This window comes from Camellia sinensis, chromosome 8 (genome assembly GCF_055761805.1).
Source record: "Camellia sinensis isolate YWXY chromosome 8, ASM5576180v1, whole genome shotgun sequence".
In the NCBI taxonomy this organism is placed as follows: Eukaryota; Viridiplantae; Streptophyta; class Magnoliopsida; order Ericales; family Theaceae; genus Camellia; species Camellia sinensis.
In genome coordinates this window covers 88136313-88149978 of record NC_138968.1, presented here as the reverse complement: position 1 = coordinate 88149978, position 13666 = coordinate 88136313, and the positions used below count along the sequence as shown (strand labels likewise).

General features: G+C 38.3%; 1 long non-coding RNA gene across 6 annotated transcripts; it reads left to right on the top strand.

Annotated features, from left to right (window-relative positions):
* Positions 1–3408: 3408 nt before the first annotated feature.
* On the top strand, positions 3409–10047 carry LOC145797012 (uncharacterized). Of its 6 annotated transcripts, none has more exons than XR_014337935.1 (7): positions 3409–3731; positions 5473–6020; positions 6305–6545; positions 6942–7731; positions 8147–8269; positions 8468–8546; positions 9706–10047. It is a non-coding gene; the product is annotated as an uncharacterized LOC145797012 (long non-coding RNA). The 6 variants fall into 6 exon arrangements; XR_014337933.1 differs by lacking the exon at positions 8468–8546 and having other exon boundaries at positions 5473–5558; positions 5769–6020; positions 9706–10046; XR_014337937.1 differs by lacking the exon at positions 8468–8546 and having other exon boundaries at positions 3409–3626; positions 9706–10046.
* The last annotated feature ends 3619 nt before the right edge of the window (positions 10048–13666 follow it).

The window sequence follows — 13666 nt, the reverse complement described above, 5'->3', positions numbered from 1 at the left end:
ATCTTTCATATCAAATCTCAGAACCTCTAAAAAGGGAGAGGGGCCTCCCTTCTTATAGAAAATCAAGTCCCAAGCTTGTTGAGCAAGCTTGGAGCTTGTTAAAATCCATCCATACACGTGTATGGAGGATACACCAAGTGACCAACAGCTGACACCAGTTGGAAGAAAAATATCTACAAAAGCAGAAAAAGAGTTCTCGGCCAAAAAATGGCCGATCAACCAAAAATAGTGCGGACCGGCCAACACTAATGGCCGATGAAGAGAAAACATGGCCGATAGGCATAAGGCTTGACCGATGGGTTGTAGGGAGCCCAACAAGCTACCCCCGTTCCCTCAGAAACAAAACCCCAAGCTCTTGGTTCATAACCAAGCACAAAACAGACAAGTTGAGAGGCTCTAAGACAAGGCACACGGCCGAGTCCTTCAGAAACTCAAAATGAACACGAGTGTGGATAATCATCGAGTGTTCAAATGATGACGTCCAAGTCATGAGGATGGTCAAAAATTGGGTGTTTACAGTTGTCCCTCTTTAACAGAACTTGAAAGTCATAAGATGACGAGAGTGAATGTCAAAGCCCAGAGACGACCCATTTTTGACAAGGCCGAAGACTTAGACAAACATAGAAGATAACAATACGATGCACCCGCAGGCAGGGGCAAAATGCAAAAGACATGCACGATGCGGAACATAACTTATGATTATGCAAAGAGGTATGTGATGAAGAAATTATGCAAAATAAATGCAACATTTTAAGCGAATGTTATACAAGCAAGTAAACACGAGCCAAACTACATCTCATGCAGAAAGGATGTAAGAAAATTATACAATTCTCCTTGCGTCTCACGCGGAGAAGGCAAAAAGCGACTACCGAGAATACCCGGAGTCTCTAAGACAACATCTCTCAGCGTATCACACGCAAGACTTCTCAGCGTATCACACACAAGAGAAGGAAAGGGCCACACTTCTCAGTGTATCACACGCAAGAGAAGGAAAGGTACACCTCTCAGCGTATCACACGCAAAAGAGGAAAGTAAGCATCTCTCAATGTATCACACGCAAGAGAGGAAAAGAAGCATCTCTCTGTGTATCACATGCAAGAGAGGAAAAGAAGGCATCTCTCAACGTATCACACGCAAGCGAGGAAAAGAAGCATCTCTCAGCGTATCACATGCAAGAGAGGAAAGGAAGCATCTCTCAGCGTATCACACGCAAGAGAGGAAAAGTAGTATCTCTCAGCGTATCACACGCACAAGAGAGGAAAAGTAGCATCTCTCAGCGTATCACACGCGCAAGAGAGGAAAAGTAGCATCTCTCAGCGTATCACATTCCCAAGAGAAGCACTACAACAAAAATAGCCTTTAGTGACGAAAACTAATGACGAAATTTTTTTTTGTCACGAAATACGTATCTTTTAATAACGAAAATCATATTTTGTCTCCAAATGTACCATTTTTTGAGACAAAAATAAAATTTCGTCACCAATCTAAATCATAATAAAAAAAATAGGTGACGAAATTATATTTCGTCATTATTTATATTTTTTGTCACCAAATATTTTCCCGCTAATATTTTCGGAGGGCGCCAAAATTAATAGACTTTTGGTGACGAAAAAATTGGTCACCAATTATAAAATTATTAATGACGAATATATTTTTGTCACCAATAATTTTTAATATTTTAATATCATTTAGTGACAAAACTATTTTTGTGGCTAATATTTTTATCTTTGGTGAAGAAATAATTTTGTCACCAAAATATAATTTAATTACTAAATATTTTAGGGGGGAAATAAAAATGTTTTGGCACAATCGGTTCTTCTTCTCAAACACACACAATAATTTCTCGGTTCAAACCTATTTCACACACACGCGTTATACTTTCACACACAGGGCCCTCACCGCCGCTGCTACCATTGCATCAACCCACCGCCGCTGCTACCATTTCCGACAGCCCTTACCGCCGACAGCCCTCCTTTCCTCACCGCCGCTGTTGTGCCGATGGGAGCACACCGCCGCTGTTAGTCTCTCTCTGCTCCCTTTGATGTATTTGTCTGATATATATGCTCTGTATACATATAAACACTTCTTTGGAGGCTACAGATGCTCAAATCAGCTTCTTTGTATGTCAATGCACATCTAGGTGCTATCAAATAGGGCTGAGCAAGGAATCCGTGAAATCCGTAATCCGATCCAGTCCAGTCCAATCCGATAGGTTTGGATTAGTTTTTTGAATCCACGGTTCGGTTCCGGATTGAAGAATTAAAAATCCGTAATCCACGGATTGGTTCCGGATTGAACCCCACGGTTCCGGATTGGAACCGATCCGGACCGTATACAAATAGTCTATATTTTTATTATACATTCTCCCCCATAGTATCTTCTCTTATTCTATATAAAATCTAAACTCAAACCTAAAACCGTATAATATCTTATTTTATTACTTTTGTTTGTATTTTCTTATGGTTGTTTAAATTCAAGAACAGTATGTCACTATTATAGAAAAACATGTTGCTATTATGGAAATGATATAGCGCTATGTTTATATTTTTATGAAATTAAAGTGTTATATATATATATATATATATATATATTTTTGTTATTTAATTATGTGAATCCGTGGTCCTAAACCGATCCAATCCGTATTTAAATGGATTGGTTCGGATTGGTTCCATGATTTAAACGGATTTGATTAGTTCCAATTTTTCAAGAACCGTAGATAACGGATTGGTCCTGATTTTACCCCAATCCAATCTAATCCGGACCATGCTCACCCCTACTATCAAAGCACAGACACTGATACTTTCCAGGTCCTCTGTCTTCAAAATTTCCAGCCCATCCAATTTAGGTGAAACAGTAAAAATAGATATTAACATGAAAACATATTCATTGAACATATGATACCTAGCAACTGCTTATTAGTTTCATGAAATTAGCCACATTACACAAAAGCAAAAAATACCCTTCCTCACTACTATAAAAATAGTTAAAGATCACATTTTGACAAATAAAAATATCTCACTTTTATTAAAAGTGTGATAAAAAAATTTAGATTGATATTTTAAGCACACTTAATTAGATTGAGTGTGATAATATTTATTTTTTATGTCACTTTCCAATTAAGTGTGATTACATATATATTTTTTAATCACACATTCAATTAAGTGTGATTATATATATATATATATTTTAATCACACCTTCTAATTAAAGTGTGATTATATATACACTATTACAATAATACTTAATAATATCTATTTTTAATCACATTTTTTAAATAAATGTAATTATATATATATATATATATATATGTTTTAATCACACTCTCTAAATAAGTGTGATTGTATAAAATATTTTAATTTGATTTTTATATAAAATACTATTCCCAAATTTGTGCCCTATTCTACCAGAATTAAGAGAGCACGACTCTTTCCCATTCCCAGATTGAATTTCACAAACAACACAGGTCTTCTCCTTGCCTTCTATTTCTGAAACGAAGAGTCTTTCTCCTTGCCTTTTGTTTCTGAAACGAAGCCCTATTTGTGTGTTTTGTACCCACAGTGTATAAATCTCACAGCTCACTCTTTCAACAACAGGCACACTCAACCCATATGTTTGTTCTTCATCTATGTGTGTTTTGTACTCCTTTTTCTCTATGTTCTGTTGCTATTTGTAATTCCATTCACTTTTGTATTTTTATGTTGTCACTGATGTGCTGCGAATCCGGACAACAAGGTATGTAAAATTCTTGTCTTTCACTTTTCTGTCTTCTACGGAAGTGTTGAACTGATTTGTATGCTTTTCGTGTTTGTTAGTGCGTTTATCAAATTAGGCATACCATTTGTTTGATAATTTGCCTGACTAAAAATCAATTTACATGGAAATCGCGTAATGTTTTACTTGACTGGTATATCTCGAAAGATCATGACAAACAATATGCATTAATTTGCTTTTCTTGGTTTCAAATTTGATAGAGACCTCATAGTATCTGGTGTCATTGGCCTTGATTTGTGATTTGGGGTCATTCTTAGGACTAGCCCAACCTAACCTTGTAATTGCAAAGCAAACTTTTACAGATACTGAATCAATTATCTGGTGTGCAATTTTGAATCTGGTTGCTGCCTGTATAAGCTTCTCTCTTTTACAATTATTTTTCTGTGCAATTTCCTTCATATTTGTAGTTTTGTTAAATTTGTACTTCTGTTACTCTTAGTCCTACTTGATACAAAACTTTTAGATTTTAATTCTCACACAATTCTGACATTAAATTCACCTGTAGTTTGGACAACTAAAGCTATGTCATTAACAAACAAAATACACCACATGATCTCAGGCATCTTTTTGAATGGTGCCTTAGAATTTATTGCTTGTAAAGAAATAAATGAAAATACTTAAGTGGACAGAAAATTGTTGCTAGCATTGGATAAAAATAGTTACTTTTGGCTGTTTCTTGATTAGCTTTCTATTTTTGGGAAGGCTTTTATGTTAGTTTTGTAGAGTGGTCCTTCAATTTTAGCTTTGTTTTTTGTATTTCCCATTTTGGGACTAGAAAAGTGTTGCTAGCATTAGATCAATAGTTGCTCCTTTTGTTTCTAGATTAGCTTTCTATTTTCTGGGAAAGATGTTTTTATATGTTAGTTTTGTAGAGTGGTCCTTCAATTTTAGCTTTGGTTTTTGTGTTTCCCATTTTGGGACTAGAATAGTTTGTCTACTTATCTACTCTGCTTCCTCAATTCCTGTGATTTGCATAATTCTCCTCAGTTAGTGTTAGTCTATTTTCATAGTTCTCATACCATGCTTGGAGTATTTTGGTTTGGGATGTGTCTAGCAATCCATGATTTGCTTTGCTCTACTTAATTTCTTATTGCATAGAGAAGTGTAATTCTATTTATTAGATATAGTTGTGCTGCCTGTAATTTTCTTTTCTTTTCCCTTTATTTTCATTACAGTAATGAATACCCCTTGTGAGAGTGCTGAGTACACTCTAAAACTTTATCTCTCCCCCTGAATTGTGGACCCTCTTTCTTAGAAAGTTTAGTACACTAGGTCGGTTGGTGTACCCATGGCATATGAATTTTTTGTCTCCCACTCCCTTGTGAGAATATTTAAAATACTCAGATTCACCGAATATGACAAGGGTATGAGTGTGAATGTGTGTCCGACACCGTATTTAATTTGAACACTTCGATTATGTAATTTTTTTTATTATATTTGAGTAAGAACTCACAGTTCTTAGTAATAGAATACTTTTATAGATAAAAGATAGAAATTTCATATTTTTCTCCTAGATCCTATCTAATTTCATATACATTTCTACATAATTAATAAATTACTATTGCATATAAAACTACCTCATCACATTCTGACCATGTGATCTAAATCAGGCTACTCCAATTGCCAAATTTTCTTAGTATCTACTATTTCTATACATTACTTTTACATTTTCCTAGCTCCCTCTATCTTTGGATATTTATAGACTAGAACTGAAGGGTTCCATTCTCTAGGGGTCTATCAATCATTAAAGAAGTTACTGAAGCATGAGGATGCTTTAGGATTCTACAAGTAAGTTTAGGATTCTACAAGTGGTGAGGAATATATAATCACTTCAAGATTTCATTTTGGATTTATTGATTCTATGTATATTTGGTTTTATGACTGTAAAATATCTGACTTTGGATTTATTGATTCTATGTATGTGTCATATCGATATCATAATCCAAACATTTATACTAGTAACAATCAAAGTGGTTATTCTTTTTCTATTGATGCAAGAGATGAAGAGTCAGCTGTTTTCACCCTCCATTACCAAGCGAACCAGCCAAAAAACTAGGTTTTGGGAGGGGCAACATTAAACCATAATAGCTTAGGCACAAGCAAATTGGATCCCTGTTGGTCTTCTGCCCACCTTCTGATAGCAGCCACAGAACTTTGAGTTGAGAACATGGAAGCAAGATCAAAGAGTTGAAGAAGAAATATGTTACAAGAAATGTGATCAATATAAGAAGAAATGCTCCTAATTTTAAGGTTTTCATTCTCTCTCTCTAGCCAATCTCTTTATGTAGACAGTGTATTATAGTGCTTGATATGAAACATATTTCAAGTTTTAGCTATATACAGATCTCATGGTGGAAAAAATACATTGGAGACTTCAAATATTTTAATTTAGTGTTTCTACAAGTCATGATAGCAGCCATAGACTATTGTGTTAAATAATAACCAAAAGCCCCATTATTAGTTTATGAGTTGCACTATAGAGTTTTATGTGTACTTGACATCACAATTTTCATAACCATTAAAACACTCGGCAGCAAAACAGAGCTAGCAGCAGCAAGGCAGAATCAACAGCAGCAAGGCAAAGACTCACTCCCACACAGCACCTGGGTAGCTATTCATAGCAGCTAAACTAAAGCAAACACAAACCAGAATTTATAGACATTAACAGCAGGCAGACACGGCACCTGGATAGATTTACACAGCAGATCACATCACACTCTAGCAGAATGTGTAGACAGACCACCAGAGTTTAGTCTAACTAGTTCCATATTTGAGGTACCAACACAAAAACAGTATTAATGGAACTGTGACTTGAAAATATAAGAAATATATTAATGGAAGTATTATTTTCCTCTCTCTCTCTCTCTCTCTCTCTCTCTCTCTGTGGCTATGCAGGATACACACACATGGAAGTATTATTTTCCAAATATTTTAGATCTTATGGAAATTTAACTAAAAATATTAATGGAACTGTGACTGGAAAATATAAGAAATATATTAGGGGTTACAATAACAAAAAATCAAGTTGAAAACCAGGAAGATGCATGACCATATGTAGTTTTGTTCCTTGGAAATATTATTTATTCTTCAGAATTTTGAATGAAGTTAGTTTCGCTAGAACTTTGTTCTTTGATAATGATATATATTAGTGGTTCTACCAATATGTAACAGGAAGATGGTATTGATTTGGTAACTATCATAAAGGGTACTAGTTTTTATCGTCGTGCAAAATGTGTTGACTATGCCTCAGATTACAAGCCACCGAGCCCTTCTGAATTCACAAGCATATATGAATTGTACAGGTAACGGACATTTGCAACAAGCAAATAATTGAAATTTAATTGTTCACAAACATATATGCCACTTGTCAATCAACAGCATACCAGCAGTGCATATGCATGGGTCATTGTCCGTTCATTTTGTTTCTTGTGTTTCTGTGGTATTTATGATTATGCTGTCAGTGTAAAATGCTGACAGCCTACTTGTCTTCCCAAAAACATTTTATTGATGAGTTTGTGTGACTGTTGAAGCTGTTGTAGAATTGTTTTAAAATTTAATCATTTATTGCTTTACAATTATGATGGATTGTAAATGGATTGAAGTGGCTACCAGTCCTGTGATGATCTCAACTTTAGAAAATGGGAAGATGGTGAGGGGCCTTGAAGGGATTCCTTCTGAGGGACCTGTCTTGTTTGTTGGCTATCACATGTTACTAGCGTTAGATACGCTTCCAATGTGTGTCAAGCTTTGGGCTGAAAGAAAAATTCCTTTACGACCGCTGGCACACCCCATGATGTTTGAGAGGTTGCGAGATGGAAAATTACCTGATGTATCGACATTTGATAAACTCAGAATTTTGGGTATAGTTCCTGTATCAGCAACTAACCTGTATAAACTTCTTTCTTCAAAATCCCATGTGCTATTGTTTCCAGGAGGCATACGCGAGGCTCTTCATTGGAAGGTAACTTTTACTTCGATTCATCTACATGCTAGTGGTTGGATGTTTTGTTGTTTATAATTGAATTACACCATTTTAACTAACGCAGATTTATGCTGGTTTTTGACCCCACCATGCTGCTTCTTCCTCTGCTTGCCTTAGATCATAAGTTTCATTTGAAACAAGAAAGAGTAATGAAATGGATTATAATCTATTTTCTTTCCACAAAATTTTATTTGACCAAGGATTGGTTGACTGTAATTTATAGAGAAATCTATTCTCTTTATCACTTTAATGTAATTTTTATTTTGCCAAAGTCCCTTAACTCCAAGGCTGTGTGAAGAACTTACACTTTCTTGATGTAAGGTAATTCTTCTACTCGGCATTAGTGTAGTTGATGTGGCTCAGTCATACACAAATATATTACTCTATTGTTCAGGCAAATGAAAACAAAACATCGATGTGGATCAAAATCAATCCCGGTCAAGGTATATAGCTCGGTGCGTATCACGGGAAATTTTGAGAGTGGAGAAAGTTCAGATTCTGATGGACAAGCTTCTTGGTTAGTATATTATGTTTCTATGCTAATTTAGTAGAAATTTCTTCTTCAACTAAGATAGTGAACTATGCACGTAAAAGCCTGAAAAACATCACAAACACTAAAATATGCACGTGGCTCCCAATTAGGAAACTACTTTGACATTTGCACTATTCCAACATGCAAGCATGAAACTAAGTCGAAAACTATTCCAACATGTAGGCATGGAACTAGTCGAAAAAATGTGCAACAGTCATGAGACGGCCCGGGAAACACCTCAAACACCTCGGGATGGACCAATGTGAGTTGTGGAAACTTACGGAACTAGCACGGAACGCCCGATTTGAAAACTAAGTCCAAAAATGCACTTTTTCACACTTAAGCTTGAAAATAGGCCTTCGGGGGCCAAAATCGTGCAACAGCCATGAGACGGCCCGGGAAATACCTCAAACACCTCGAGATGGACCAATGTGAGTTGTGAAAACTTACGGAACTAGCACAGGACTCCCGGTTTGAAAAAGTCCAAAAATGCACTTTTTCACACTTAAGCTTGAAAATAGGTCTTCGGGGGCCAAAATCATGCAACAGCCACGAGACGGCCCAGGAAACACCTCAAACACCTCGGGATGGACCAATGTGAGTTGTGGAAACTTACGGAACTAGCACGGGACTCCCGGTTTGAAAATTAAGTCCAAAAATGCAATTTTCCACACTTAAGCTTGAAAATAGGCCTTCGGGGGCCAAAATCGTGCAACAGTCACGAGACGGCCCAGGAAACACCTCGAACACCTCGGGATGGACCAATGTGAGTTGTGAAAGCTTACGGAACTAGCACGGGACTCCCGGTTTGAAAACTAAGTCCAAAAATGCACTTTTTCACACTTAAGCTTGAAAATAGGCCTTCGGGGGCCAAAATTGTGCAACAGCCACGAGACGGCCCGAGAAACATCTCGAACACCTCGGGATGGACAAATGTGAGTAGTGGAAACTTACGAAACTAGCACGGGACTCCCGGTTTGAAAACTAAGTCCAAAAATGCACTTTTTCACACTTAAGCTCAAAAATAGGCTTTTGGGGGCCAAAATCGTGCAACAGCCATGAGACGGCTCGGGAAATACCTCGAACACCTCGGGATGGACAAATGTGACTTGTGGAAACTTACGGAACTAGCACGGGACTCCCGGTTTGAAAACTAAGTCCAAAAATGCACTTTTTCACACTTAAGCTTGAAAATAGGCCTTCGGGGGCCAAAATCGTACAACAGCCACGAGACGGCCCAAGAAACACCTCAAACACCTCGGGATGGACCAATGTGAGTTCTGAAAATTTACGGAACTAGCACGGGACTCCCGATTTGAAAACTAAGTCCAAAAATGCATGTTAAATTGTATATGTTATGGATAAGATAATAATTGTCTAACTGACATTTTTTTTTTTTTTTTGTCTCTTTTTTTTTGCAGATTCGAGATTTGATATGGATGTGTTTGGTAATTTGGAGGGCCGATGGTAGCTCATTTTGTGTTTTTGTTCATATTAGCTTACATGTATTTTGGTTGTGTTGTAAATTTTATATTTTTATTAGTATTATGGGGCATGTTTGGTAATCCGCCCTTGATATTTTATTTTTGTTGATATTAGTAGACATGTTTTTTGTTGGATATTAGGAGATGTGTTTGGTAATCTGCATACAGTTGATATTATATTTTTGTGGATATTAGTAGGCGTTTTTTGTGGATATTAGGAGACGTTTATAATCTGCATGTAGTTCATATTGTATTTTTGTGGATAGTGTTAAAATCCGATTGTGATGTTTATGAAAATGAACAGATTTTTGTATTGATTTGTAATAGATATTTTATTGAACAGGTTATTGAAATGCGCAGGGAATTGTTACTGAAAAGAAAAAATTTCGGAAGAAAATAGTACTACCATTTTCAAAATTTTTAATTTTTATTAGTGACGAAATAAAAAATGTTGCTATTAGTTTTCAAAAAGCATGGCGAATAATTTTGTCACTAATGATATAGTACGAAACAAATAATTTCGTCACATTTGCTGAATATTTCGTCACTAAATTGAAATATTTGGTGACAAAATATTTTGTCATTGAATAATTTTTTTTTTGCTCATTTTAGTGATGAATTTTTTTGTCACCTTAATCCATATCATTAGTGAGGAAAACTTTCGTCACTAAAATATATTTGGTGACGAAATATTTCGTCGTAAAAAACAATTAAAATAAAATATTATTTAGTTTTGTTGACGAAATTGGTGTTTTAGAAGACGAAAAATTCAACCTTTGGAGACGAAACATTTCGTCGCCAAAAATGAAAAATAGGTGACGAAACTGTTTTTCGTCACCAGGTACTTTTTGTGACGACGTATAGGCCACGAACGTGGTGACAAATTTTTTTCGTCACAGATCACTTTAGTGACGAAATTTTGATGTTTGGAGACAAAATCAGTCTGTCACAAAAGGCTTTTTTTGTTGTAGTGAGGAAATGAAGCATCTCTCAGCGTATCACACACAAGAGAGGAAAAGGTAGCATCTCTCAGCGTATCACACGCGCAAGAGAGGAAATGAAGCATCTCTCAGCGTATCACAGGCAAGAGAGAAAAAGGTAGCCTCTCTCAGCGTATCACACGGAAGAGAGGAAAAGGAAGCAGTGCTAGGACTGAGGAATTACATAAACATCAGAGTGAGTCCCAATGCTCCTAACAAGGGTATACCGTAAACACCGAGCGCACCTAGGTGTTCCTAACCGAAACAAAACAAACTCAAAGGACAGGAAAGGTCTTACTTGGAATTTCTCTGAATGAGCCGTACACATAGTACCGTTTGGTTGCACCAGCCTCAGATGAACCGTGCATACAATATTGTGCCCTGCATAAGAAAGAAACAGTTACAATATAGTAGCAACACAGGTTCAACGTCACATCAACAATTTCAATATAAGATGAACGCATGCACATAGGATGCCGATGGAAAGGTGCATAGCAATGCAAGCGAAAAGTGAGTGTGCATAACAATGTAGGGCACGATAACAATGGAAATGTGCACCACAATGCAAGTGAGTGTACATAACAATGCAAGTGAGGGTGCATAATAATGCAAGTAACGTGGTGCATAACAATGCAACGAGTCGTGTGCACGACAACGCAAGACGTCTGTTCCATGTAACAACATAGAGATGCGTATATTGAATGTAGGCATGACAAAACACTGTAATGCAACACATTCAAAAGCAATTTTTGAATCTTGCGATATACAAAAGGATGCAAAAAAGGATACATCTTGTGCGTATTGAGTGCTGCACATGGAAGACATGGTTCGAGGTTACCACGGAGGACACTTAAGCTTCAAAAATGCATTTTCTTGCACTTTCTTGAGATATGAGGGCACAAGTCAGCAGAAAAACCCAAAACAAGTGTATTGGAGGTTCATCGGCCACAAGGGGGATCCATCGGCTAGCCATCGACCATAAAACAAGCATATCGGTCAACAATTTAGCCGATCAGCTAACAAATTGGCCGATCGTCCAAAAGTGGCAGATTCGGGGCAGTTTTGTCCATTTGCCTCGGGTCTTTAACTATAGGGTTCAAAACCCTATCCTTTCACTTTCTCTTTGACGAAAAACATTTCCCTCTCTCTCTAGATCACTTTTCTCCCTTTGATCCGAGCTTTACACACTTTTCCAAGCATCTCACAACTTTCGATTCGCGAAACCCTCGACATTTTACACACTTTGAACAGATTGAAAAGTGATTTCGGTGCCAGATTCTTGATTTCCATCACTTGGGGGTTTGTTTCCCCTGAGTTATCCTTGGTTTCCGTGTCCTCTTCCGAGCATCGACATTTTCTTTCATTTTTCACCCCTCGTGGTTGACTTTCGATTGACTTTTGGCATTCTCGCCCATTTTCTATACCTTCAACCATTTTCTCCCTCTTCTCGAGATGGCGGATGATATTCCAGAGGATGGGGCTTCTCCAAGGATGGAGATGGATCCCGAGTTCGAGCTCTTGCCGCTCAGTGTTCGACCTTTCGGCCCGGTGACGTACGAGCCCGAGGTACAAGTGTTGCCCCCCGACAGTATTTGCCAGTTCAGGAGCTTCGAGCGAGGTGCGCTAGGGGAGCTCCTACTATGCGAATCGGAGTCACACTTATCCTACGGCACTGCCGAGGTACACTCTTCTCTTTTACTTTATGCGATGTAGATCACATGTCTTGGATAGCCAATACTGCTCGTTATCTGATCATCACAAACACACTTGTACATCGCATGCTTAGTTCACCCTGAGCACATTCATACACGATATCTATGTCAACTCGAACATATGCACACACACTGCATTTTTATCAATTCTAAACACATTCAAACACTGTATTTGTGACACTGCTTCGCATCTATTTGTCTTTGAACACAGGGAGATTCTCATGCCTTCCGGGGGTATGAGAATACCAACGCACGGGGTTGGCACATGGAGCTACCCGACGAGGTTCGCCATATCGTTGATGAGGCCGGTTTTGGCATTTTCTGCATGGGACTCTCGCGCCTCACTGCGAGTAGGCCCCTTCTTGGTGCGCTAGTGGAGAGGTGGTGGGACACCACCGATTCCTTCCACCTTTCTGGTGCAGGGGAGATGCCGATGACTCCCTTTGACTTCTCCATGTTCACTGGCATTGAAGTAGGGGGTGATCCGATCCCCTTTGACACCGACATGGGCGAGTAGGATGCTGCCCAGATCTTCTTGCCTGGCGATCGTCCACCTCTCCCCGAGCCAGGGTTCGTGAGATACTTGTGGTTCGAGGACCAGTTTCGGGCACAGATGCCGAGGAGCCATGAGGAAGTCGAGCAGTATGCCTGAGGGTTTCTTATGTTCTTGCTGGGCACCACTCTCTTTGTTGACCGAGAAAACACAGTTGGCCTTTATCTGTTGAGCGCGTTGGTGGACGTGACCCGGATTTGGCGCTATGACTGGGGTGGCGCAGGCCTTGCCACATTGTATGGATACATGAGCTCCTCCTCTCGTCGTAGCGGACACCTGCTAGGGGGATATAAGCGAGCCTGGGAGGTACACCTTTTCTTTCTGCTTTACATTATCTGTACACTACACACACCGCATACACGCAATTTGCTTTATATTGGTTGTACACTGCACACACTGCACAAGACACTTCACACACTGCACAATACACTGCACATCATTCTCTGACTTTTGCTTTATATGTATTATGCTTTACTGATAAACATACTCATTGTTGCCCTTTTACATTCTGTAGTTATAGGTGTATGCCTTTTTCCCGAGGCTTGCTCCAGAGCCGGAGGTGGAGATGCCCCTCGTTGTTCCATATTCTCACAGATATGATGTGAGGTGCGAGCAGAGGCTACGAGAGTCTTTCTTGTTCTTCCGCAGATATT